Source organism: Ambystoma mexicanum, chromosome 2p (assembly GCF_040938575.1).
Source record: "Ambystoma mexicanum isolate Mex_15411 chromosome 2p, UKY_AmexF1_1, whole genome shotgun sequence".
In the NCBI taxonomy this organism is placed as follows: Eukaryota; Metazoa; Chordata; class Amphibia; order Caudata; family Ambystomatidae; genus Ambystoma; species Ambystoma mexicanum.
In genome coordinates this window covers 417,938,816-417,963,843 of record NC_090923.1, presented here as the reverse complement: position 1 = coordinate 417,963,843, position 25,028 = coordinate 417,938,816, and the positions used below count along the sequence as shown (strand labels likewise).

Sequence of the window (25,028 nt, the reverse complement as noted above, 5' to 3'; positions counted from 1 at the left end):
GGCTATAGCTCTTCAGTGGGGGAAGGAGTGGCTTGGGTGCCCAACCTAACCGGCTCATCCAGTCGGGTAATGCTTTGGAACAATCCAGACCAGGCACTCCTGCAGGGCACCAGAGATAAGTGTTACATACTAACAAATCTGAGATATTCCTGCTAACAGACAGGCCTGGTGAACCCAGCAATCTGTATGGACTGAGGTGGGCACCGCAACGGGTGAAGTATTTAGGAGTCGAGATTGCACCGTTGGCTCAATTGCTGCGCTCTCTCAATTATGATAATCTGGCCGATGCACTCTGTGCCAAGATTGACCTTTGGAACTATCTCCCTATTTCACTCATGGGCCGGCTGTCGCTAGTGAAAATGATTATACTCCCTAAACTGTTTTATCTCTTCAGCATGATACCACTGTGGCCAGGAAGATCCTTCCTCTCGAGAATACAAGAGGCATGTTCGACATTTGTGTGGAAGGGCCAGGTGCAAGCTAGTTGGAAGTGTCGCACAATGCCATATGAACAAAGGGGGCTGGCGGCTCCTGATTTCGAACTGTACTACGTGGCTGCACAGGCTTATTATGCAGTATACTGGATGGAAGGTGGACCTGGCGCGTCCCATGTGGCACTCGAAAAACAGGGGAAAGACACAGCCTACCTCTTACACGGGCTAGCCGAAGGGAAGTCCAGGAGCGACAACCAGATGGACCCACTCCTAGTCACACAGTGAGCATGGGCTAGACTACTCTGCCACCCCAGAGACACCATAATGTATAACCGGACATGCCTGTTTGGGGTGCACCATACCTTCTCCCATCACGAGACGCGGACCTAGTCGTACACTGGCGGGACAGGGGCATCCTTCACTTTAGGGATCTTTTCTGCCATGGGCAATTCTTAAGCTGGGATGACATTAAGGCAAGTTTTGGCGACGCCCCACTTCAGAAATTGCAATATCTCAGACTCCGCTCCGCACTGGCGACACTGTAGGATGGATTTCCAACTGAACCGTCCTCCCAAACGAGTCTGAGGTATGCACTCACACCCTGCACAGTGAGGAAGACAGCCTCAGCATTATAGAAACGGACATTGTCGGCTAGGAAGGTGCAAGCTCCAGATATCAAAGGGGAGTGGGAAAGAGACCTAAGGATAACCCTCAAGGAAACGCATTGGATGTAGCCATGTAGGTTAACAAAGCAAATATCCTGTAATTCCAGGTACAGGCTAATCCACTTTAAGATTGAACAGACTACACCTCACCCCAGCCCGCCTTACGAAAATGTATGTTACGGCTGAAGGAAAGTGCCCAAGATGAGGGAACAAGGATGCAAACATACTCCAAATGTTGTGGTCCTGTGGGGGCTCACTGAGTACTGGGCGAATGTGTGCAATGCGTTGGAAGAAATGCTGGGCCAACCTATAAAATGGGAACAGGGGTCATGTCTATTGGGCTTTGTATGTAAAATTAACCCTGTGCAGTGTAGACTCCTTAATCTGGGTCTGTTGTTGGCTAAGCAAGCTATACTGATGCGATGGAAAAGTAAGATACCCCCCCCTCGGCAGGAGACTGGGTGAATGATATGTCCTGGGCAAATGACAATGAAGAAGTCTATTCTAACTTACTACCCTTATCGAACCGCCCGAAGGTCATATGGGGAGGATTTAGACAATACCTGCTTAATAAATGTGAAGGGGGGACAGTCAAGACGAAGTGTCATAATGCCTGTATAGAGATTGCCTAAACATGTACGATACAGTAAACTCGATGCAATGTGCAATTCAACTGTATGGAATGTAATGTAACTCTGTGCAAAGGTTAAATAAAAGTAAAGAAATGTAATTTGATCTTTTCATCCTTCTCTAGTTGCTGGAACTTTCCCTGACCGGATGTGGGGCTCTTGCGTGGGCACTAATCTTTCATTTTCCACTGCGGTGAAACCCGTTGGCCCTTCTGGAGGCAGTACTCCCCCTCCACACCCCCCTTCAGGTGTTCTTCTGGGATTACCAATAGTGCTGAATGCAATGTGGCCAGCGAACAACAGCCCCTCCATGACGCTGGGAGGTGCAAGTAAGCTTGTCGGCCACAGATCCAGTATTAATCCATCAGTGCCGCCGTTCCTTTCTTCAGGTCTGCAATCAAGAGAATTTTATTACAATGTCCGTTTGTGCCGATCAGGTCTGTACTTTTGCTGCGGAAACAGCGTTTATATTGTTCTTCCTTGTGCACTCACACCAGCTTTTCCATCGTTGCAATCCACGTCTCCTTTATGGTATGCTCTGTCCAGATTTGCGCACAGAAGTTGGCCACTCATGCTATTCTTTCTTTGCTATATGTTACCAGTCCTTCTGACAAGCAAGGTAGTGTGCTATCCTGACAGTTATTATTGACATACTTCCGCCCCTTCACCATCAGATAGGGTAACTCCACGCACTTGATGTTTCTTGGGTCTTCGGTGCATTTTACATAATCTGGACCCCCATTTGCAGTTCCACACTGTGTGCCTGGAACATCCCTTTTATTCTGCATAGCACAAAATGAACCAGGCATTGTGCCTCTATAATTGGAACTGCATGGGGGTACTAATGCCTTTGGAGCCCCTGACGCGTGTGGAATGAGTGAACACACATAACGGCTCCCATTCACAGCGTTTCTCCCCACACTCATAGCAAAGTACCGTGAATTAGTGAACGTGAGTTGATGAATATCCTCGATCACATCAAAACCCAGCCCTTGATATGTGTCATACTTCTCTTTTTATTCTTCTATACGCATTCTCAAGGATGGCCGCTTTGCAGTACTTTCAGAAATATAATTATACCATTTCATAGTGGTCGACAATCCCCTGCTTGTTGTAAACAACCTGTTCTCTGCCTTCTTTACAGACATTACCTACATATTGGAGTCATTAAATCCACTTCCATTGTTATTATTATTAATGTTCACATTAGAACTGATATATGTAAATCCACTTATTTTATCAACACTTATATGTATCATTCCATTTGGATGATATATAATCCTGTTTCCCTTATAGGACCTCCCTTAAATAATACCCTCCCAATAAACTCCCATTAGTACTAGCAATATCACACACAATTCTCCAGCAATTACTGACCCACTATAATAGATATATGCCCACAATCTCTCATTCATCTCTCTATGCCTCAGGTCCCTACTTAACAAACTATGTACATTAGTTGCGTCCATCTTCTTTCCTGAATTAGAAGCACAGAAACACAAGACAATGAAAAAGGTAAAAACATACAAGACCTACTCTTATACAAAAAAGAAAAAGAAATGATAGGGGGCAAGGGAGAAAGAGAGGTCCTAGAAAAAGAAAAATGCAGCGCTATCGGCTTAGCTTTGGCCTGCCCCTTGGACGTGCCACCACACCCGTATCGCCTCTGAACAGGCCAGTGAGATGATCGGGCCATGAGTACTGTTCCCCTTTGTTTCAAGACAACTGATGCACCACTGTGCTCTCTGTAGGTGCCCTACGAATGTCAGAGAGGTGGAACCAGTAGTGTAATTGCTTCACTTTGACCGTGAGGAGAGTATAAAACACCACCGTGTATGGTCCTTGGAATCGAGGATTGTTAAACAAAATTGCCAATTAGATATAGTCCCCCGGCAGCAGTGGTCGTATTGTTATATGCTCAAGATCTGTCCTCGTTTTTTATGCAGCATCGGGCTTCTCTGTAGTCACAATCCTGGGAGGGGCAATCTGTCGGGAGACACATTTAATGGAACAAGTTAGTGTCGTCAAATATTCCTTGAATTCCTCTCCTAACACTGCTGCAGTCCTGTGTGCATCAGAAACCCTTCTCACAGGGGATATGGGGTTATGTATATGCCGACCAGTAACCACCTTGTAAAGTGACAGATGATGACCTTTACTTGGCTGCCTGCGTAAACTAAAAAGGGCCAGGGGCAGACAGTACACCCAGTTTATCTTTAATGTAGTGCACAATTTAGATAACTTGCACTTGAGGAGGCCATTTATTCTCTCCACAATGCCATTGGCCTGTGGGTGATTAATTGAACACATCTGATGTTTGATTCCAAGAAGTGCTGTAACATGTTGGAATAATGCATCACTGCATCCAAAGTTCCACTATAATAGGCCAATGGCTTGTGGCCCATAGTGCTTTTTTGCATCTGCATCAGCACTGCTGTCATGAGCTGACCATCAGAATGTGAAAACAAATAGAATTCCTGCGTATAATCCAGAGTGGCCAATACGGGTGCCGAACTAATCGCCTCCTTTAAGTCATAAAAACTGTCTGATCATTACAGCCGTCTGCTGTAATTTGGGGTCCTTTATCTTTTGCGCTTCCCTAAGGGCCTGTAGGAGTGGTCTCGTGTATGCCGCATATTCTAGAATCCAGGGCATACAGTAGTTACATAAACCCAGAAACTTCTGCATCTGTGTAACTGAGGGGGATCTGTGGGTGGTGCGTACAGACATGGCCCTGTCGGGTAATATCCTCTTTCCATTCGGTGATATAAAACTGCCCCAAATAGATCACTTCTTGCTGGCAATATTGTAATTTAGCCTCATCGACCTTGTACCCCATACAGGCCAACAATTGCAGGAGTGTAATGGAGTCCCTTCGGCAGTGTTATTCCCTGCCACTACACACTAGCAGATTATCCACATACTGGATAATTATGCTAGGCACTTGAATAGTCCCAAGATCGGCATGCAGTATTTGGTTAAAAATACTCTGGCTCTCACAGTGCCCCTGGGGTAATCTAGTGTGTTCAAACCGCATCTGGCCCTGCGTAAATGCCGTGAGGTACCTAGACTCTGGATGGAGTGGAATCGAGAAGAATGCATTTTTCCAATCCACTGCAGTTAAAAATGTTATACGCACAGGTGTTACATCTTTCAGTAATCCTACATCATGTGGATTTGTAGTTTAGAACTGTGAAGGCACGTGCTGTAAATCTTCATAAAAAATTGGGATGGAGTTAATGCTGCCATAAAGGGACACTGCACTCTTCGGTAATGTATCATTATGTCACATGGGATGCAATACTCTAGTATTATTTCTCCTTCATTGTCGTTATTCCCAAACGGCTCGTCATCCGTCATCTCCTTTAGCTGCACAGTAGATTCTACACTGAGCACTGTGCGGCACTCGCACCCGTACCTATCCATTCCCAATTGGACAACCCTTTTGTCTGAATCCAACAACCCCTGTAGGGCCAGCAGTAATATTTTTCCTGCCACCACCTAGGGCGACACAGGTGGGCGAAAAATAAAATCAGTGGGTATTTGCCAGCATTGCCTGGCAATCTGGGGCACCGCCTTCACAAGCACTGTAATACCATAGATAAACATATCTGGGTCTACGGGAATCTCTCGTACTACCACCTCCCTTGTCATTGTGTGTATTATCGACATCACCCTAACAGCATACATCCCAGGAGTGGAACAGACTATGCCATAGTCACGTTTAATTTACTGAGCAGGTCTCTACCCAGTAAATTGACAGGGGAACTCTCAGAATATAGTAAGGGTGCCCGTACTATCTTCCATCCCACCTTTACATCCAACTCCTCAGTGTATGGAACCTTGAAAATGGCCCCAGAGAATCCCTGTGCGTCAAGATATTTTCCTGATAGTGGAAAGTTTCGTTCCATGATACATGATTTAGTTGCACCAGAGTCGACCATGAATATGAATAGCTTATTTCCTATCTCTGCCCCACCAGCGATTCCTCTTCAGGATGGGTAGTCATCGACAAGCCCGGACACGCAAGTGCTTTCTGTGGGCTGTCCTAGTCGGGATATGTGCTTGTTCCAGGGAACGAAAATGGGCAACCTCCTACTACTGCTGCTCCCCCAAAGGGAGCAGCAGCCCCAGCAGGCATCCTGTTCACTGGGGAAGCACTGCCCTGCTTTGCTGCGGCAGGTACCGCGCTTGTGTGTCCTGTGCTTGGGGCTGCTGATTATGTTTGGTACTGCCCCTGTGGATACTCCTGGTTCTGGTACCCTTGACCCTGTTGCTGGTACACTAGTCCTTGGGGCCCTTGGCCCTGTTGCTGAGGCCCATAATTATACCCCACTACAGGCCTGGTCCTGCATTGCCTTGCTAAATGCCCCCACCTTAAACAATTCCAGCATTGAGATTGTCCGAACCCACCTCCCCTAGATCCAAACCCTCCTCCTTTTGCTCCTCAAAATCCCCCTCTTTCTCGCTGCAGCCCCCTTGCTGCCACTGTGGGCCAGCGTACTGTTGCCGCTGCCCCACTGTCCTTGTCTTCCTTTCGGCCCAGAGCGCAGCAATGGTGGCACTCACAACTTGCTGGGTACTCTCTGTTCCTTCTACATGTACTGGCATTGGCACAGGCCCCTGAAATGCTACCTTTGCCAATTTTCTTCCACCAATTTTGCTTCATCCCCCTGACGCCTTTGCACTGTTTCCCTCTGCCACTCCTTAATACCCACATTCGTATCCAGCATCTTCTGCACTTCCTTCGTCAAACCCCTCTTTACGATAAAATAGCAGAATGGTATCGATTGATCCCACAGCCCTCACTTCTCTTGCATTTTAAGAATAAATCTAGCTGTGTCTTCATCATCACCCATGGTATACTGCATCAAACACTGTAAATAAGAGTATCGTGAAAGGCCCTGTGTAGTGCTTGCCACACCAATGCTCCAATAAATGATGCTCCGTAATGTGAGTCATCCCCCAGGGTTACTCCCAGGTATCTGGCTTTGACCCACACATCCCCAGCCTGATCCCCAATTACCACAAACAATAGGCTCTTAAGTTCCCTTATTGCTAGGGGCATCCCTGCTGTTTGTTTGTCAAATTCGCATATCCACTTAATCGCCTCTGCTGTAAGCTGTGGGAGGGCATAGTTTAATTATTCTTATCCATTTGGAACCAGGGGACATACTGTGTCTGCCCTTCCCCTTTATGTATGAGGGGCATCTACATCTTTGCTCTACTTCCCACACCCTTCCTCATAATTCCTCTTCTCTTTACCAACGCCATCCAGCCTGCGCTGTTCCTCAGCCTGCCCCCTACCCATAGACATTCTGCTTGGGGGGGGGTATTTTCAGCCACCTCTTAACCCCTCCCTTCTCCTTCACTCTGATCCTCAGTAAACATATCAGCACCACATTCCTCCACATGCTCTCTCAACACCGTACTCTCTTCTCCCAAGATAATCCACCCACCCGGTCTCCTTTCGTTCTCAACACCTACACGTCATATAACTTCAGTATCCATCTTAAGCAGCATTTCCCCCGACTTCCACTCTCAGGATCCTTCTTGCAATTCACTTATATCCCTTCCTGTTCCTGAGGATGTCTATAGCCTTTTCAATTCTGTTAGTAACCCTATCAACCTATCGTCAAACTCTCTAGATCTGTAACCCGCTGATGCCGGTACTTCGAGTGGATCGGTATACAAAGGTGAGGGAGCAGTAGCCTGTAATGTTACTGATGCTGCGTGAGTCCCTACTGCAGGAAAATGGGTCCCTATCATAGTGTTTACATAACTTGGATTAGTGTATCCTTCAGCGGGATATGTTGTCAAGGGGTATAATCCCTTACCCCTATACCCGCCACAATGGTGCCATGCCTTCTCCATCTCCCTTTCTACACTTCCTATCTTTCTGTCTTTGAGCCTCGACTCCATTCCCATGATCTTCTGCATCTTCAAACATACGCCAAAGATCAAGAATCTCTTTTTTCTTCTGTAGCTTCTTCCCCTTAAATTTTGCTACTAGAAATATGGACATGTGTTTCCAAAATACTCTTGTTGTGTGAGCCCTGCCCTGGCCATGGGCAGGGCATCCTCCCTCCCCCTCCTCCTGTCTCCGTGATCCACTGTTTATATTTCTCCACTCTGTCATGATACAGTGGCAGGGCCTTGTATATGTGCTCTATTGGTGATCCTCCCCCCCCATGCTAGTGACGTCTATTACTAACCCAGCGAAACCCCTCTAATGCGCCGCTCACGCTGACAGTTGTTTGATCCCACAGAAACAAGAAAATCAGCCCCCACCCTACTCTATCACCCTTCCCTGCGTGCATATCCCACTCCACGGGATCATCCAACACCACACCGCGACATACACAATTACCTGCTCCTTACCCACAAAGCATGAACACAATAAAATTAAAACAAATACGCCAAACTAGCAACCAGTACTTGTTCCAGGCCTACTACGTATACAAGATCACTACCCTAATTTTTATATTCCTCCTTTAAATTATATAATATCATGTGGTACAACCTTCCCTCCCCTTCTGGGGAGGGGCTCCCTCTCTTACCTTTGCCTTACCTTATAATTCCTTACCTTATAATACTTTCCCGAAATACTCCATTCCTAACGCTCTGGTGCCCAACGCTCTGGTGCCCTTTGGGAGGATGTTCTCGCTCTCTAAGACAGAGAAGGAAGTACTTCGGAAGTATCTTGATGATAACTTATACAATGGCCTCATCAGACCCTCTAAATCCCCGGCTGGCGCACCATTGTTTTTCATACCAAAACGAGATTCCAGAGACCTAAGGCCTTGTATTGATTACCGAGGTCTTAATAAAGTAACAGAGAACGATAGATACCCCATGCAACTCATCCCTGACATCTTAGAGGCAGTCCAGGGTACCTCGGTTTTTACCAAGCTGGATCTGTGTAACGCCTACCACCTGCTCAGAATACGCTCAGGGGATGAGTGGAAAACTGCTTTCCGTACACCCTTCGGGCTATACGAGTATCATGTAATGCCCTTCGGGCTGGTGAACGCTCCTGCGGTCTTTCAAAGGTTTGTAGACCGTATGTTTTCAGACCTTCTCTTCGTTTCAGTGGTTGTATACTTAGACGACATTCTGTTTTTTTCAAAAAGCATGCCAGAACACCTGATCCATCTGAAGGAAGTGTTAAAGCGACTCAAACAACATCAGCTACTGGTCAAAAAAGAGAAGTGCGTTTTTGGAGTCACAACAGTACCCTATTTGGGGTTTGTTCTCTCGCCTCAAGGAGTTCAGATGGATGAAAAGAAGGTGGACGCCATTCTTAAATGGCCTGCTGCCTCTTCTGTAAAAGAGGTACAAAGATTTTTGGGCATGGCAAATTTTTACAGACGTTTCATCCCTGGTTTTTCGGAGATCACCCTGCCCATAACAAACCTTCTAAAGAAGACATCCATGCCGTTCGTGTGGAGCCCACAAGCAGAAGAGGGTTTCCAACGAATAAAGGACACGTTCTGTAGTGCTCCCATACTACGACAACCAGATCAAGGGAAACGATTCATCCTGGAGACCGATGCCTCAGCATCCGCTCTAGGAGCGGTTTTGCTTCAGGAACACGACAATGAGGAACATCCAGTGGCATATCTGTCAAAGACCCTTATACCGAGTCAACAGAACTACTCGGTTATAGAAAGGGAACTTTTGGCCATGAAAAAGGCATGCGAGGTCTGGAGGCATCTACTACAAGGGGGTAGCCATCCCTTTGAAATTAGGACGGATCACAAGAACTTACAGGTCTTACAAACCATGGACTGTGTCAACTCCAGACACCCCCGGTGGGCACATTTCTTTTCTCAGTACGATTTCCATATTACGTATATACCAGGGAGCCAGAATACTTTGGCTGATGCACTTTCCAGGAAGACTCATGCTTCCGCTTCTTCTACCGGTCCCCCAGACAGGCTGTTCCCTAGGAACCGCGTTATCGCCACCACCTCAGTATTCCTACAACAAGTCAGAGAGGCCACGGCTACACAAACAGAACCAAGAGGGTTAGCTAAAGCAGAAGGTCTCCTTTTCTGCAAGAAAAGGTTAATAATACCATCAAAGAGCCTGCAAGAAAAGGTGCTATCCTGGTGTCACGACCATAGGACAGCTGGTCACAGAGGACAAGCCAGTACCTTGGATCTGGTCAAGATAGCTTTTTACTGGCCGGGCTTTTCCAGAGATGTGAAAAGGTATGTTAAGACCTGTAGCGTATGCAACCAAAGTAAGTACAGCACCAAAAGACCCATAGGGTTGTTGCAACAGGATGCCGTTCCAGGCCGTCCATGGAGTCATATCACTACTGACTTTATCGTGGAGTTACCACGTTCCAAAGGTTGTTCATGCATTATGGTCACCATGGATTCCCTCACAAAGATGGCTCACTTCTCGCCACTTTCAGGCTTGCCCATGGCCGATACCATGGCCACGGTTTTCATCAGAGACATCTTTAAATTTCATGGTCTTCCCGACAAAATCGTCTCAGACCGCGGAAGCCAATACATATCCAAATTCTGGAAATCCCTATGCAAAGCCCTTGGCATCGAATGCGCGTTATCGTCTGGGTATCACCCCCAGACCAATGGGCAGACTGAACGCTAAAATGCAACCCTGGAACAGTACCTACGAAGCTATTCAAATTTGGAACAGGACAATTGGGTGGACCTACTACCCACAGCAGAATTTGCATACAATAATGCCAGTCACTCTGCCAGTGGTATGTCCCCGTTTTACTGTTCGTATGGATTTCACCCCCGTTCCATCATTCCCCTCTTTTCCGTTCCAACTTCTCTCCCAGCAGTCGATGAAGTATTGGCTCATCTCAAGGACACCCCTGAAAAGGCTAAACTGAACTTGGCAGAGAGTCTCGGAGCATACAAGAGACAAGCAGATAGACATCGACGGGAAGTCCCCGAATAGAGAGTGGGTTCGAAAGTATGGCTTTCTACCAAATACCTACCACGCTGCTCATCCATCTAAGCTTTCACCACGCTTCATTGGACCCTATCCCATCACTGCTAAGATCAATCCGGTGGCTTTCCGCCTTAAGTTGCCTCATGCTCTAAAACGTATACATCCGGTTTTTCATGCTTCCCTCCTAAGAAGTGCAGACCAAACTCGCATCTCTAGACCTCTTCGGATTCCATCTTCTCCTGAAGTGCCAGAATACGAGGTGTCACAATTGAGGGATTCCAGATACCATAATGGTCGCCTAGAATACCTGGTACATTGGAAAGGTTTCTCTTCTACAGAAGACTCCTGGGAACCCCTTTCGCATATTCATGCCCCTATCCTCCTTAGGAAATTCCACAGGGCTCACCTGGGCAAACCCGGGGTTTCGAGAGGGCATACTGTCATGCAACGCTTTGGACACTGGCGTCTGTGGCCCCGTTTGATTCTCCACCGTACTTCCTGATTCCATCACGCATTCATCTAAGTGCATGCAGCGGTCTAGTTTCTTTTTCACATCATGCACGTATAACTATTTAGGCACACCCCTTTTTGACACATGTGCGTTGCAACTTTTCGGTCAGCTGTGTTTTTGCTTTCGCTGCCGTTGTTGCGCTTTGCAGTGTTATCTTTACGGACCCTACCGGTCTCTTTTCTTCCCTTTCGGTACTTTCACCGCTCCGTTGCTCTACTTGCCTTTGAGCTGCCTCCCCCGGCCGTGGTCTGCACTCGGTCCACGGCACCTTTCAGTTCCTCCGTCTCTCTCTCTCTCACTGCTTTCTTTTTTCTTTTTCTTAGTGCTCTACCTATTGTTTTTGATACTGCCTGCGGGAGTTTCCCTTTCCGCACTCTGCTCCACAATTTTGAGTGCTACCGGTTCCTTGCGGAAGTATCCCATCACTGTTGCTTGTGTCTACATCTTCAAACAAGCCTGCAGTACACCACTTCAAAGGTTTTTTTTGCCACATTTGGCTTTTTCCCCCGTATTGGTCCCTTCCAGGAAGGGGGCCCCAGAGAGGTGCGTCCTAGCAGCCCTCACCGTGGCTTCCTCCCGTACGAGACCCCCGCTACACCACAAAAAATAAAAGGACTACAGATCCCACAGATCCTTGAGCACGGAGGAAGAGGACTCGGGTGAGGAGGTGGAGGAGGGGAACCGGGAGACACAACCCCAACAAGAGAGGGAAGTTGACATATACCCACTCAATGCTCTTTTCCTGACAAAACTCCTGCACTAATTTGCCTTTGAAATGTGACCCATTGTCACTTTGAATCTGCAAAGGCACTCCATAATGGAATCTGATCTGATCTAACAATCTGATGGTGTTCAATTGGGTTGCACGTTTGCACGGCAAAACCATCAAATATCCCGAGTATGTATCTACAATAGTGCATGCATACTGACAACCTCTGCTGATTGGCATAGGACCGATATAATCAATCTGCCAAATTTGTCCTGGTAATTTTCCTCTTCTCGATGTGCGTCGAACAATTTGAGGTATAGGTCTATGCAATTGGTGTTGGCACACGGGAGACTGCAAAATAATGGTTTTCACTAATTCTAAAGGAAGACTGATGCCTCCAGCTTGTGCCCACCTGATAGTAGCCTTTTCTCCAAGGTGCCCACATTTCTGATGGGCCCATTTGGCCAAACCCTCCATATTGTCCTCCCGAGCCTCTGCATCCACTGAGGCAATCTTGGTGTGTTCATCTGCAACAGAATTAAACCAACATTCTAATGAATCTGTGGCACAATGCGCGTCCACATGATATACATTGACTTCACCTTGTAACAACATTTCTGCAATATCTTGCCACAGTTCTTTTCCCCACAACTCTTTTGAATTAATCTTCCATCCATTCTTTTGCCAAGTTGGCAACCACACTGCCAATCCATTCGCCACTGACCATGAATCTGTGTACACATAACATTGACCAGGGGTCTCTTGTTTCAGTGCTTGGTGATCTGCATAAAGTTCTGTGAACTGACTGCTCTTTCCTTTCCCTGTCGTTGTCAACATCTTTTTGGTTTTGGGATTGTACGACAATGCTTTCCAGTACCGCTCAGTTCCCACATATCGGGCTGAACCATCCGTGAACCAAGCATGCTCTGTTTGTTGCACGATCAAATCGCTGTAAGGTACTCCCCATTTCACGGGAGACTCACGTTTTTCAGGCACTTCCGGTGGTATGTAATCTGAGGGCGGAATGCTGGCCACTCCACCCTTTCCTGATTTGGCTCTGTCTTGAATGTACCATTTCCATTTAATTATGCTGGCTTCTTGAGCATGTCCTATTCTATGTGTTTTAGGAGAGCTCAGTACCCATTGCATGATTGGTATTTCTGGCCTCATCAATACATCATGGCCCACCGTCATTTGCTCAGTATCAACAAGAGCCCAATAACATGCCAGCAATTGTTTCTCAAACGGAGTATATGAGTTACCAGCATCGGGCAACTTACGACTCCAAAACCCTAATGGCACACGTTTCCTGTCTTGTTTCTGCCACACACTCCAGTTAGCATAATTGTCCTCCACAGACACATTTAATTTCACTTCGCCTTCCTTCAAGGGCCATAAATCAAGCACCTGCTGCACGGTGTCTTTCGCCATCTCAAAGACTCTCTGCTGCTCTTCCCCCCACTGAAACTCATATTTCTTTCTTGTCACCTTGTAGAGGGGGCCCAACATTTGCCCTAAATGCGGAATGTGCTGTCTCCAAAACCCAAACAGTCCTATAAACTGCTGAGCTTGCTTTTTGTTCGTTGGAGTGGTGAATTCAAGTATTTTCTGTCAAGCTTTAGGCACCATTTCTCGATGCCCATGATGCCACTGAATCCCTAAACATATCACTGTTTCAGCTGGACCTTGAACTTTACTCGGATTAATCTCCCATCCTTCCTTTTTCAATCCTTCTATAATGACATCTAACTGACTTTGCACGCTGTGCTCATCCTTGCCCTGAATCAAAATGTCATTAATGTAATGAGAGATTTGTATGTCAGGTTTACATGGTATCTTGTCTAAGTGCTCTGCCACCAGCCGGTGACAGATAGTCGGACTGTGCATGTACCCCATGGGTAGTCTCGTGAAAGTGTACGGACGTCCACCCCACGTAAATGCAAACTGCTCTCGACACTCTTCAGCAATTGGCACGGAGAAAAATGCATTGGCTAAATCGATCACTGCATACCAAGTCCCCTCGAACTTTTGGACATTCTCAATCAAGGTAATGGCATCTGGGACTGCGGGCACTAAGGGAGGAGTATGATTATTCAACTTCCTGTAATCCACCGTCATCCTCCACGACCCATCCCCCTTTTTAATGGGCCAGAGCGGATTGTTCCATGATGTGGTAATAGGGCGTAATACACCCGCCTCCACGTACTCTTTGATGGTGTCTGAAATTTCCTTGTGCCCCCCAGGAATGCGGTATTGTTTCATTGCTACCCGCTTGATTGCTATTGGCATTTGCACAGGGGGCATCTTCAATTTGCCTACAGTAATGGGGGTACAAATCAGTGCACTCACCCCAAACTGGTACGTTTTGCCGCCAAGTCCCAAGGTTAGCTCTTCCAAAATGTCAAAGTCAATTATATACTCAGGTATCGGGACAATCAACACTTGGTATTTCTGCCTCTTTAAATTGCCTATTTTCATCTCCACTTGCGTTTGCACTGCGGGGGTCTCCTTTCCCCCTAAACCTGTGATCGTAAACTGTATGCCCTTAAATCGTGCCGGATTACCATGAATCAAAGAGGCCTCCGCCCCGGTGTCTATCAATGCTCGCACCCCTTGTGTATTTCCTGGCCCCCAAAAATCATAACATGAACATGAGGCCGTCTATCCACTTTTATGTGGGCAGACGCTGCCGGAGCTTGGCCGAAGCCCTAGTCAAACTTCGAATGAGTGTGACTTGACTCTGCCTCTAGCATTGCACTCACCACCTTTCTCAAATCAGCGTATGTCGGCTGGTACGGGAAAGGTGTCCCCATAGACCCTTCATCTTGTTCTTCTGCAGGGGGAGCAGAAGGTGAGGCATCCCCCGTGGTGTGGTGACTACTTGTTTCTTAACCTGTTTATAGCGCTCTTTTGCTACAAGTCCTCGCTTTTTGTATAATTCATACATTACTCTGGTTTCAATGCCATCAATTTCTTCATGTGGCACACCATCTTTTAACAAAGCCAAAAACATGTCTTTTTGGGACACTCGAGAGTCTCTGCTATCTTGCCGCCTTCCTTCAGTTCTTCTCTCACTGCGCCCCTCTCTCTCTCCCATGGCTTGTTATCGCTCTTGTCCCACTCTCCCAAATCTGCAAGTTGCCTAATGGCATCTGCTACCTCATCAGTAGCCTTGCCCGTCATACCTACGAGCAAAGTCATAATGATACTTTAGTATGCGGGTGGCGCAGTTCTAATCACCATGTTGCGAGTTGAAACTGAGAGTGGCACGGCTCCCATGTGATCAGGAGCATCTATGTGAATCGCCTCTTTCATAGCATGCTCTCTGACTTTTTGAATTGCTTCTCTCAATGTATACCACTTCATTTCTTCTCTAGGCCAGTCTGTGGTAATGGGGTATTTACGGTTACATGCTTGGGCTATCAGGTGCAACAAAGACACCTGCGTATCTTGACCATTTGCATCAGGGGCGGTCCTGCTCTTAAGACCTCCTGTACATTGGTGTCAATTGACTGGGGTAAAAAACGCGGTGAATCAGTAGAATCTACCAACAACCCTGCAGCACCCCCATCTAGCAATCTCACCATCCATGTCAATAAAGCTTCCCCTGATTTTTGCCTCAAACGGGTAATAATTTCCACAACCTCCTGTTGTGTGTAATCTTCCAAAGTGGTTAAATCCACCATACCACCACCAGGATTCTGCGGGTGTGGTCCGGCTCGCTGCCTTCTAACAGGCTTCGCCGCCACTGTTTTCTGTTTTACCTCAGGTTTGGGGTCAGACTCTTCTGCAGAACTACTTTCTAGACTGGTGGAATCAAAAATATCCCCATCCCGGTCAATGACCTACTGCATGGGGACCGGGAACTACCCCACATTAAGGCCGATGTGGCAACCATGCATGACACCGATCCACTACAGCTACTGTACGACACCCCCCCTAGATCCTCCTCACTAACGATGAGGGCACAGATCACTACCACTTGGAGGCAAGTGCACAACTTTGTGGGATGGGGGAACAAGATATCAGCGGCGCAACCCCTATGGAGAAATGCCAACCTGAGGGAAATGGCGAGGTTCGAACCTTGGCCGTGCTGGGTGAGAGCTGGGATACAGAAAGTGGGAGATGTTCTTAGCGGTGAGAATCTTGCCCCGTTTGCGGTCCTGCAGCACAGGTTTCGACTCCCTGACACCGAAAGATACCACCATATGCAAATGTCCCATGCCCTAAGAGTCCACATAGCGCTGGACGACAGCATACCGGAGTACTCACCTATAGAACGTAACATTCTACCTGAATACATCCCCTCCAAATGCACATCCATTCTTTACAATGCCATTACATCCTTTGCGACTCCTGAATTGATCAGCTTAAAGGCCAAGTGGGAAACAGATGTAGGGAACATTGACCCTGAGGACTGGATACGGGTACTAATGCACCCCAGGGAAACTGCCATCTCCTTGAGACTCAGACTAGTGCAACTTAAAATACTACATAGAGTGTATTATCCTAGAACTGCACTGTTTGGATGGAAGAGGGCAACAAACCCGAATTGTCTTAGATGTGGGAACGAGGAGGGGACCTTCTTTCACATTCTGTGGTCCTGTCCCCGCATCCGAACTTTCTGGGGGGCCTGTTGTCGGGAACTGACCCGGATACTCTCCACTTCAATAGAACTTGACCCGAAGGTCCTAATCCTGGGAGCGCCAGGGGAGTATGAACTGAATAAATGGGGAGAACTCTTATTGCATACGGCGACGGCCCTGATGAAGCGGAACATTGCACAAAAATGGGGAATCTCCGACGATGGAGCAATGGGCGATAGACATTGACACATGTGCTATGTTTGAAAGACGGGTCTATAATGCAAGAGGCTGTCCCAACAAAGCCTCTAAAATATGGGCGGCATGGGAGGAGGGAGGGCCTTGAGGCGTGTGGCCTTGAGAGATGCCCTTTTGAATATTCACACTGTGAATTGCAGGTGTGTCTCCTGTGAACGGTAATGATATACTACTACTGCTGAATGGGTCATGTGGGCCTCATCTGATGTAGCTGCCTCTTTTTTCTCTTTTCTCCTTTCTCTTTTCTTTCTTTTGCGCCTCTCTTTTGGTTTTGGCCTATTATGTCTATGTTATGACTAAATGAAGATAAAATGTTTTATAAAAAAAAAAATATCCCCATCCAATTTGTCTGGATCCCAGTCTGCGCCAGCGGTAGCGATTACAGTTGCCACCTTTCTTTTGTTGAACCCTCCCCGTCTTTTCCTATACTTACAATGAGCTACTCTGACTGCTGCCCTCTCGGCCACCGCCTGATATGTGTCAGCCTTATCTTTAAACAGTTTCATTTGAATCTGCTGCATTAATGCAGTCTGCCGTTCTGCAGCCAGCTCTCTCTCTAATCGCAAAACCTCATTTTTCATATCCATTTGTCTCTGATGTATTTTCCTATAAGCATGCAAAAGAACCCAACCTCGCCTGCCCAATGCCACACATTCTTTACCACGTTCTACTGAAACTTGTTGCAAGCATATATAGGAACTCCACAAAAGGGGAGTTAATTCTCAGACCTTCTGGAATTGCACCTGCGCAGTTGAGGAACAGCCGTCGGTTGCCAGCTGGGTCAATCGAGAGCTCCCCCCAAGGAACGCAGGGCCTCCCTGCTCTAAAAACATGTTCCACAGAGAACAGTAGCAAGTCATAACAACGTTGGCTTTTCCCAGCAGAAATGGCCTTGACTGCATACCAAGTTTGAAAAAGCATGTTTGTCTCAGCACTGTGAATCTAACACTTCAGCAAAATGTGTGCAGCCTTTCACTGCAGAGTGAAGTAAATATCCAACATGGCTCCGAGCGCTCCCAGAATGCATCGCGCGCCCGCGCCATTTTGAACCAAACATGAATTAAGCAGAACAGGGTGCCGCCCCTTTCCTAACACAATCCTTGAGCCTAACCTCCTCCCCACCCACTCTTCTAGCAGCCACCCTCATGGGCATTTCCATCAGCTAGAGTGAGAAATGAACTGCTGTGAAAAAGGAACAGAAGATCTGCAGACTGTTTTTGCTGTGCCGAGCAGGATTGTGCTGTAAATCAACAAAAAGAGCATGAATTCATTCTGAAAGAGCGGGAAACCCAAACACTCCCTCATGGATGCCCCCTTCCTTGGCGGCACCAAGGCCTCCCGGTGTTCCCATGTAAAAAAGGCTCCTTGAACGCTGATTGGCTCCTTTGTTCTTTTTCAGGCCAATCAGGTGCTGGCAGGCTTTCAAGCCGGCCCCCATGTCAAAGGCCCACTAAATAAACACCCGGTCTGTGCCTGTCCAGGCCAGGAAGGGCACAGGAGGGCCCCTACCTCCTTACCCCTCTACAAGCCATAATGCAGCCTTCTGTGAATCAACCTGCTTCCCCATGAACATGGACCGCTACACCTTCATGCTCCTTTGTGCTCCACACGTGAGTGATGGCTGAGCTTGCCACTGGCTCCTCATTCTATCTCTTTGATCCATAACTGTACCTATTTGCCTATCGACCTTAGCCATCCTACTCTCTCATTGCATTCTGTGATACTCAGATGAAAAATCGTTGTGCCTATGGTTTTATTTTTCATTGCACCACTTCCTGCACTGCATTTCTGATCCATTTTCAAATAGTATTTAAGTGGGTGCGCTTTACATCTTGCATCCTTCTGTGCATTGCCTATGTGATCCATTTTAAAATCGTATCTAGGTGGGTGTGCTTTACAGCTGCATCCTTATTTTCGCGCTGCATTTTAAAATCATATCTAAGTGTGTGTGCTTTACATCTTGCATCCTTTTATTCACCGCATATGTGATCCATTTTAAAATAGTATCTAGGTGGGTGTGCTTTACATCTTGCATCTTTTTGTGCCCTGCATTTGTGTTCCATTTTTAAACCAAATCTTGCCTCCCATCTATTGCTCTGCATTTGTGCCCTTTTTTGACTAATAGGCCACCTTGGAGTACAAGCCAGGACTGTGCAGTGCAGCCCCCCTCCTTTCTGTCCTTCTTTCATCTATCCTTTGCCACTTGGTGGCACTCACCATCTCGCCAATCTTTAACTGCTACACTATCACGTATCCTCCCTCTCTCACGAAGTCTGGAAGGAAAAAGCACAAAAAGGACATCCTCAGTGCAAACCCTGGCCTTCCCATCACAGGCACTTATGTCGGCGCTTCTTCCAGAGAGGTCTTCACTGATATCATTTTCTCTGCCCCCTCTCCAGATCTGTGGACACCTCATCTCATCTCTACTCTCTCCCTCCTTTCACATCTTCTCCCATCAACAGTGTTACCAAGTTGGAAGTCCTCTTGGCCGGCTACTCAAGTTGCTTCGTTAATGTCTACCACACAGGTACTATCCTGGTTCAGGGTCCTCAACCCAAACTCCTTTTCTTTGACTGGATCCTGCCATCTGTCATGAACTTCCTTCCTTCTCCTGCCTCTCCCCCCGCCCCACCCCTTTCTCTGTCTTTTCTCTCCTGTGATTGGAGCCCCACACCCCTGTACTCCACCTGACAAAACTTTCAAAGCCAGAGACCTCCTCCACCTGGCGACTCTTAACTCCTGCTTAGCCAACAAACAATCTGATGACATCTGCCTCCTTCTTGAAGACACTGACCTAGACATTCTCGCTCTTACGGAGACATGGTTCAACACTAGCTCAGTCACTGCCTTTGACCCCCTCCTCCCTGATGGCTTCAACATCATTTCCAAGCTTTGACCTAACCGTCCTGGCGGTGGGGTTGCCTTAATCTTCCTTGAGTGGGTTCTTTCTTCTATCTTACCCCCCGTGCCCTACTCTTCCTTTGAGAGCCTAGTATGCAAGTTGGTCATCTCTTCCTCCTCCACCCTGACTATTGCTACCATTCACAGGCCTCCAGGTGCTACCACCCTGATCCTCTCTGAATGGGCTGATTTCTGTTCTTCCTTACTTTCAACTACCTCCAATCGCTTCCTCTTGGATGATTTCAACATCCAATTGGACTCCCCTGTCACAGCGTCCACTCTTTTCATTGACCTCTGCACCTCGCTATCCCTCTCCATTCTCCATTCTGGTCTAACCCATTCAGCTGGATGCCTTCATCAACTCTGACCTCTCTCTCCCTCCCTCTGGTCACCCCTCTCTCTTGGTCCGATCATTCTCTCCTCTCCTCCCACCTGGGTCCCTTTGTCCCTCTGACCGCACCCCCAAAAGCCCTGCCAAACTTGTTCACGAACATCCGCTCGATGAAACGAGTATCAGCTGCTGCATTTGCTTCCACCTTCATCTCTCTTCCCCCCCACCTCAGACTCTACCACCTACTCTATTCTCGGCGACTTCCACTTGACCATCACCAATACTCTTGCCATTCTTGCCCAGTCATGAGGATCCGCCTGAAACCTGGCTCTAAGCGTAACACCTGGTACGGCTCTGAACTTGCAGGCTTGAAAAAAAAGTGCAGAGTGATGGAGCAGAAGTCGCAAAACTCGGGCTCACCCTCTGACAAACTAGCCTGCCGCCTGATCCAAAGGCAATACAGACTCCATCTGTGCCAAGAAAAGGGCCCACATTCAGGCACAAGTATTTGGTGCATCCAACAACACAGCTGAACCTTTCAAACTCTGCAGGAAACCAGCCAAGGCTTCTGCAGTCTCCTCCTCTCCTCTTCCTTCCCAGGCCCTCTGCAATGCACTCGCCACACACTTTGCCACCAAACCGCAGGACATCTTCAACACCCTCGTTACTCACTGGCCCAACCCATCCCACACCCCTTGCCTCCCTTGGCCCCCTCACCCTCCTTATTCCTCCCTCTCCTCCTTCTCCCCTGTCACTCCTGCAGAAGATAGCAGTGTGGGCCGCTCTATGAAGGCCTCTTCCAAACAGGTTTCCTTTTGCTCATCCAGAACCATCAAGGACAACATTGTCTCTCTTTCCCCTGCACTCGCTGATTTCTGCAACCACTCTTGGCTCTGGATCTTTCCCCTCCTGAAAAAAACATTGAGCAGACCCTAGCTGTCCAGCCAACTACCGCCCTATCTCCATCACCCCCTTCCTGTGGAAAATACTGGAGAAGCTGATCTTGCCCCCAACTCCGCTCGTACCCCGGCCATCAATTTGGATTCCGAGCATCAAGAGTCACAGAAACTGCTCTTCTGAACACCCGTGAAGAACTGCTCGCATCTCTGGACTCCAACCCCCCAGGTGTCCTCATCCTATTAGATCTCTCCTCTGCCTTTGACACAGTCAACCATTCCATCCTCATACAAAGACTCCATGATACCCTTGGTATCTCGGACTGGGCAGTGGACTGGCTGACCTCCTTCCTAACTGACCGCTCCTCCCAAGTCATCCAGGTGACCTTCTCCTCTTCTACTTCCTTCTGTACCTGTGGTGTCCCCCAGGGTTCTATCCTCTCCCCTTGGCTCTTAAACATCTACATCGCTCAGCTGGCACTCCTCATCTCCTCCTTCTCACCTAACTTTCAGTGTTATGCAGATGACACGCAACTCTTTTTCAAACTTCCTGCTGACCCTCTGGCTCCTTCCATCTTCCCTGACTGCCTATCTGCCAACCAGTCCTGGTGCATTTCCAACGATCACTGTCTCAATGCCAGTAAAACTGAGATCCTTCCCGTTGGGACCTCTGCTCCCTCTTTCTTCCTTTCACTCTGGCCTTCCTTCATGGGCTCTTCCCCCTGCTCCTTCTACTGAAGCCAGAAACCTTGGCGTCATCTTCGACTCCTCTCTCTCCTTCCTCCCTCACACTCTGGACATTGCCAAGAAGTCCCCCTTTCAGCTCTTCCTTCTCAAAGGAATTCTCCCTTTTCTCACTTTCCCCCAGAAGCTCAATGTTATCCGAGCCCTGGTTCTCTCTAGGCTTGACTATTGCAATATCCTCCTCCTGAATCTACCTTCTGCCACTCTGCAACCCCTCCAGCTAATCCGGAATAGGGCAGCAAGACGGATCCTTGGCCTAAAGCCCAGGGACCACATCTCTAAATAGTCTTCACTGGCTCCCTGTTCCTGCATGGATTAAATTAAAATCCCGCTGCATCATCCACAAGGCTGACTGGGGCCGGGGACAACACTATCTTCAACTCTCTCTTACTAAATACTCTCCCTCTAGACCTCTATGTTCCTCTGGCACCAACTCTTTGTGTGTAAAGTGTTTCGCTAAACAGAGGGCAGGATGTTGGTTGCTTTCCTCAGTTGGCGCCCTCCTATGGGAACAGCCTCCCCTGCCCTCTTTGTCTTGAGCAGGACTGTCTTAAATTCCGGAAGCTTCTCAAGACTTTCTTCTTTACTTCCTCCTTCCCTTCTTCTCTCCTCTGATATTCTCACAGTTGCTGTGATTGGTGCCCAGGGCCCTTATGCATCCTCTGGGCCCTTGTCCTCCCACACCCAATTGCCCCAGCTTCTGTCTACCATAAGCACTTGCCTCGGCTCACCCTCTGCCTTGGAGGCTCATACTTCCCACCCTATGCGGCTCCAGGCCATGTAGCACTTAGCATTCCTTGCACTTCATCTGTGGCTTACCCACGAGCACGGACACCCCAGCACCTACCCACACTGCCCTCTTCCATGCTGCACTTGTACATTCTGAATGCTCACAAGGCATATTAGGTTCATCCTTTCTTCCCTCCACTGTATTTATTATTTTTGTGTATTTTAATGTGTTTCATTCCCATGTTTCCTCCCTGTTGCCCTGTGGGCGCTTTGAAACTGAATTTGCTTGCTGTATAAGCACCTAACAAGCAAACAATAAATGAAATAATCTCTGCATGTAACTGCACAAGTCTCTCATTCTTGTGGAGAGTATCTAGGTTGTTAATGTCTTTCTCTTGCTTTCAGGTTGGATTGGAGCGGTGGATTAATCAGAAGAAAGAAAAACTGGTTAGTGAGTTCTCCTGTGTCTCATGGATGGTTGAAATACGCGCGTTAGTGGGAGAGTGCAACAAACAATAACTTGTAGGGGCCAAAATAAAGAAATAGTATGCGTCCTGCAGGCGAGGGACCCCGTTACTTCGCAGTTTGCTGTGCATTAACACAAGGACTTGGTTCAGTACACCGCTTTGGAAAAACAAATCTGTTGCTCCACAGGCTCCGGCGACCGTGGAAAGGGAGCCACTGGACTGGGTACCACTGTGGTTCAGAGAGAAAGAGTGAGAGCTAGGACTCGATCACGATATTGGGACAAATGAAACCACTGAGTCCATAGGAACGCCTCCTCAGAACGAGCGTTTGATCTTGTTCAGGAAACAAAGGCTCTCCAGAAAGCTGTGGTTGATCTCACTGATATCGTCCGTAAATGTTCCGACAAGTCTCTGGACTTGCAGTATAACGCTAAGCATGGGCTCAATGCAGGGTGGGGTTTATATAGCCCGGATTCTTGCTTTACTAGACTGTTTTCGTGCTTTCTTCCCGAAGGCCCAGTGCGAGCCCTCTTGGTGGTTTTTCTTTGCTGATAAACATTTAGCTATCTTGGAGTGTCTTAGATATACTAATTTAGCCCATTTTGGCAATGGCTTGGGTGCTGTAGTGCTGTAGGCCTTCATAGACGGTCTATTATGGCTTTTGACAACAGAGTTATGACATAGTGGTTGCAAGCGCATATTTGATACTGGGACATTTAAATCATGGTGCCAGCTGACAGGAGAGAATCTCTGGCTAGGAAAATCTCATCCTCTCAGTAGCGGCTGAGAGACCGCTGTGCTGTTGAAGGGTCCGTGGAGCCACCCAGCTCACGGAGAAAGCTGAGGAGAGCAGATTGCAGGAGCAGGTCTGCTGCGATGACGCCATGAGAGGAAGACAAAGGAAGACTTCCCGCCTACACAGGCACTGAGAAGCAGCCTCCACACTGCTCGAGCACTGAAAAACTCACAGCAGGTAAGCGGGAGCCACAAGGCAGAAGCGGTGAACCCGGGAAGAAGGGACATGATGCAGAATAGCTGCTGCAGGCTTCCCGCTGGAAGACTGACACACGCGACAGAGAGCCGGTGAGTCCATCCAAGGAATGCTGGGACACTGGGGTATGCCATCAATCCTACAGAAGGCAAAGCCAAGTAAATGAAACGCATGAGAGATTCGATATTGCCTAAAGAAATATCACAAAATGAATACTAAATATGGTCCAATTTGCAAGTGTGCTGAGTGAGTGAAACATATGAGAAAGCCCTGGCAGGAGACTTTGCCAGGCAGATACACATTGCAAAAGTATTGAGTAAAATACATGAGAAAGGCCTGGCAGGAGAGTAAACCAGGCAGATTGAAGTTGCAAGTGTCTTAAATTAGGCACAGAAGAAAGTTGCAAGAGTGTTAAGTAAAACACAGAGGAAAGACCTGGCAGGAGAGTATACCGGGCCAATTTAAGTTTGACAAAGTGTCAAGCAAATTACGCGAGGGAATCCTGATAAGGATATATCGGGCATAGCTAAAGACTGTATTGAAATCGTACTAAAGGGAGAAAGAAAGCTGGTAGGAGAAGTTGCATAGAAGTTGTTTTACCTACCATAGGAAACCCAAGGAAGACTCATATCCTAGTACAGTGAAGAGCAATCCAGGCAAAGGGAGTTATCCTCTAGAACTGAACTTTATCCAACTGGAACTTTTGTGTTGGAGGTACGTCTTTTCCTTTTTGAACATTTGTGCACTTTTGAAGGCCAAAGGCATTCCCCTTTTTGCCTTCGAGTTAATTTAGAGTGTGAGGGCCAGGTTAGTATTTTGAATACAGGACGTTTTTGCTTTGGACATCTTGACATTGCGCAGACCCTTAGTTTTTTGTTTCAGGCAGGGAAACGCCTCCTAGAATAGGGGTAGTGCAGCATTTTCCAACCCGTTATTGTTTCAATAAAGGTTTATGGCCAAAACTATGAGTTCTGTGTCTGCGTCTCATTCCTGGCTCCTCACAAGGGGTATACTGAAGAATGCTTTCTTTTTACAATCGGTCACTGTTAAATATGTGACTGTGGGAGGTATGTTACACTATACCGTGGCAAGATTGGGCGCCACTGGCAATTCAGCCTCAACATTGTTATTCAGGGGGTGCAAATCTCATATAAATCTACATGGCCCTCCCTGAGATTTTATTACTGGGTACACGTCAATATTGCAAGGGGACTCTGATGGCACGATCACTCCCTGTTACATG

The 25,028-nt window shown here is 47.6% G+C and overlaps 2 long non-coding RNA genes across 2 annotated transcripts in view; one reads left to right on the top strand and one right to left on the bottom strand.

Moving 5' to 3' along the window:
* LOC138566455 (uncharacterized) overlaps positions 1-25,028 on the bottom strand; it is a 215,505-nt gene that overhangs the window by 134,267 nt on the left and 56,210 nt on the right. The gene's annotated exons all lie outside the window — the stretch shown is intronic.
* Positions 1,858-25,028, top strand: part of LOC138566456 (uncharacterized) — a 54,288-nt gene continuing 31,117 nt past the window's right edge. Inside the window, exons 1-2 of the long non-coding RNA XR_011301939.1 lie at positions 1,858-2,165; positions 22,733-22,774. This is a non-coding gene — a long non-coding RNA (uncharacterized lncRNA). The remainder of the gene's footprint in view (positions 2,166-22,732; positions 22,775-25,028) is intronic.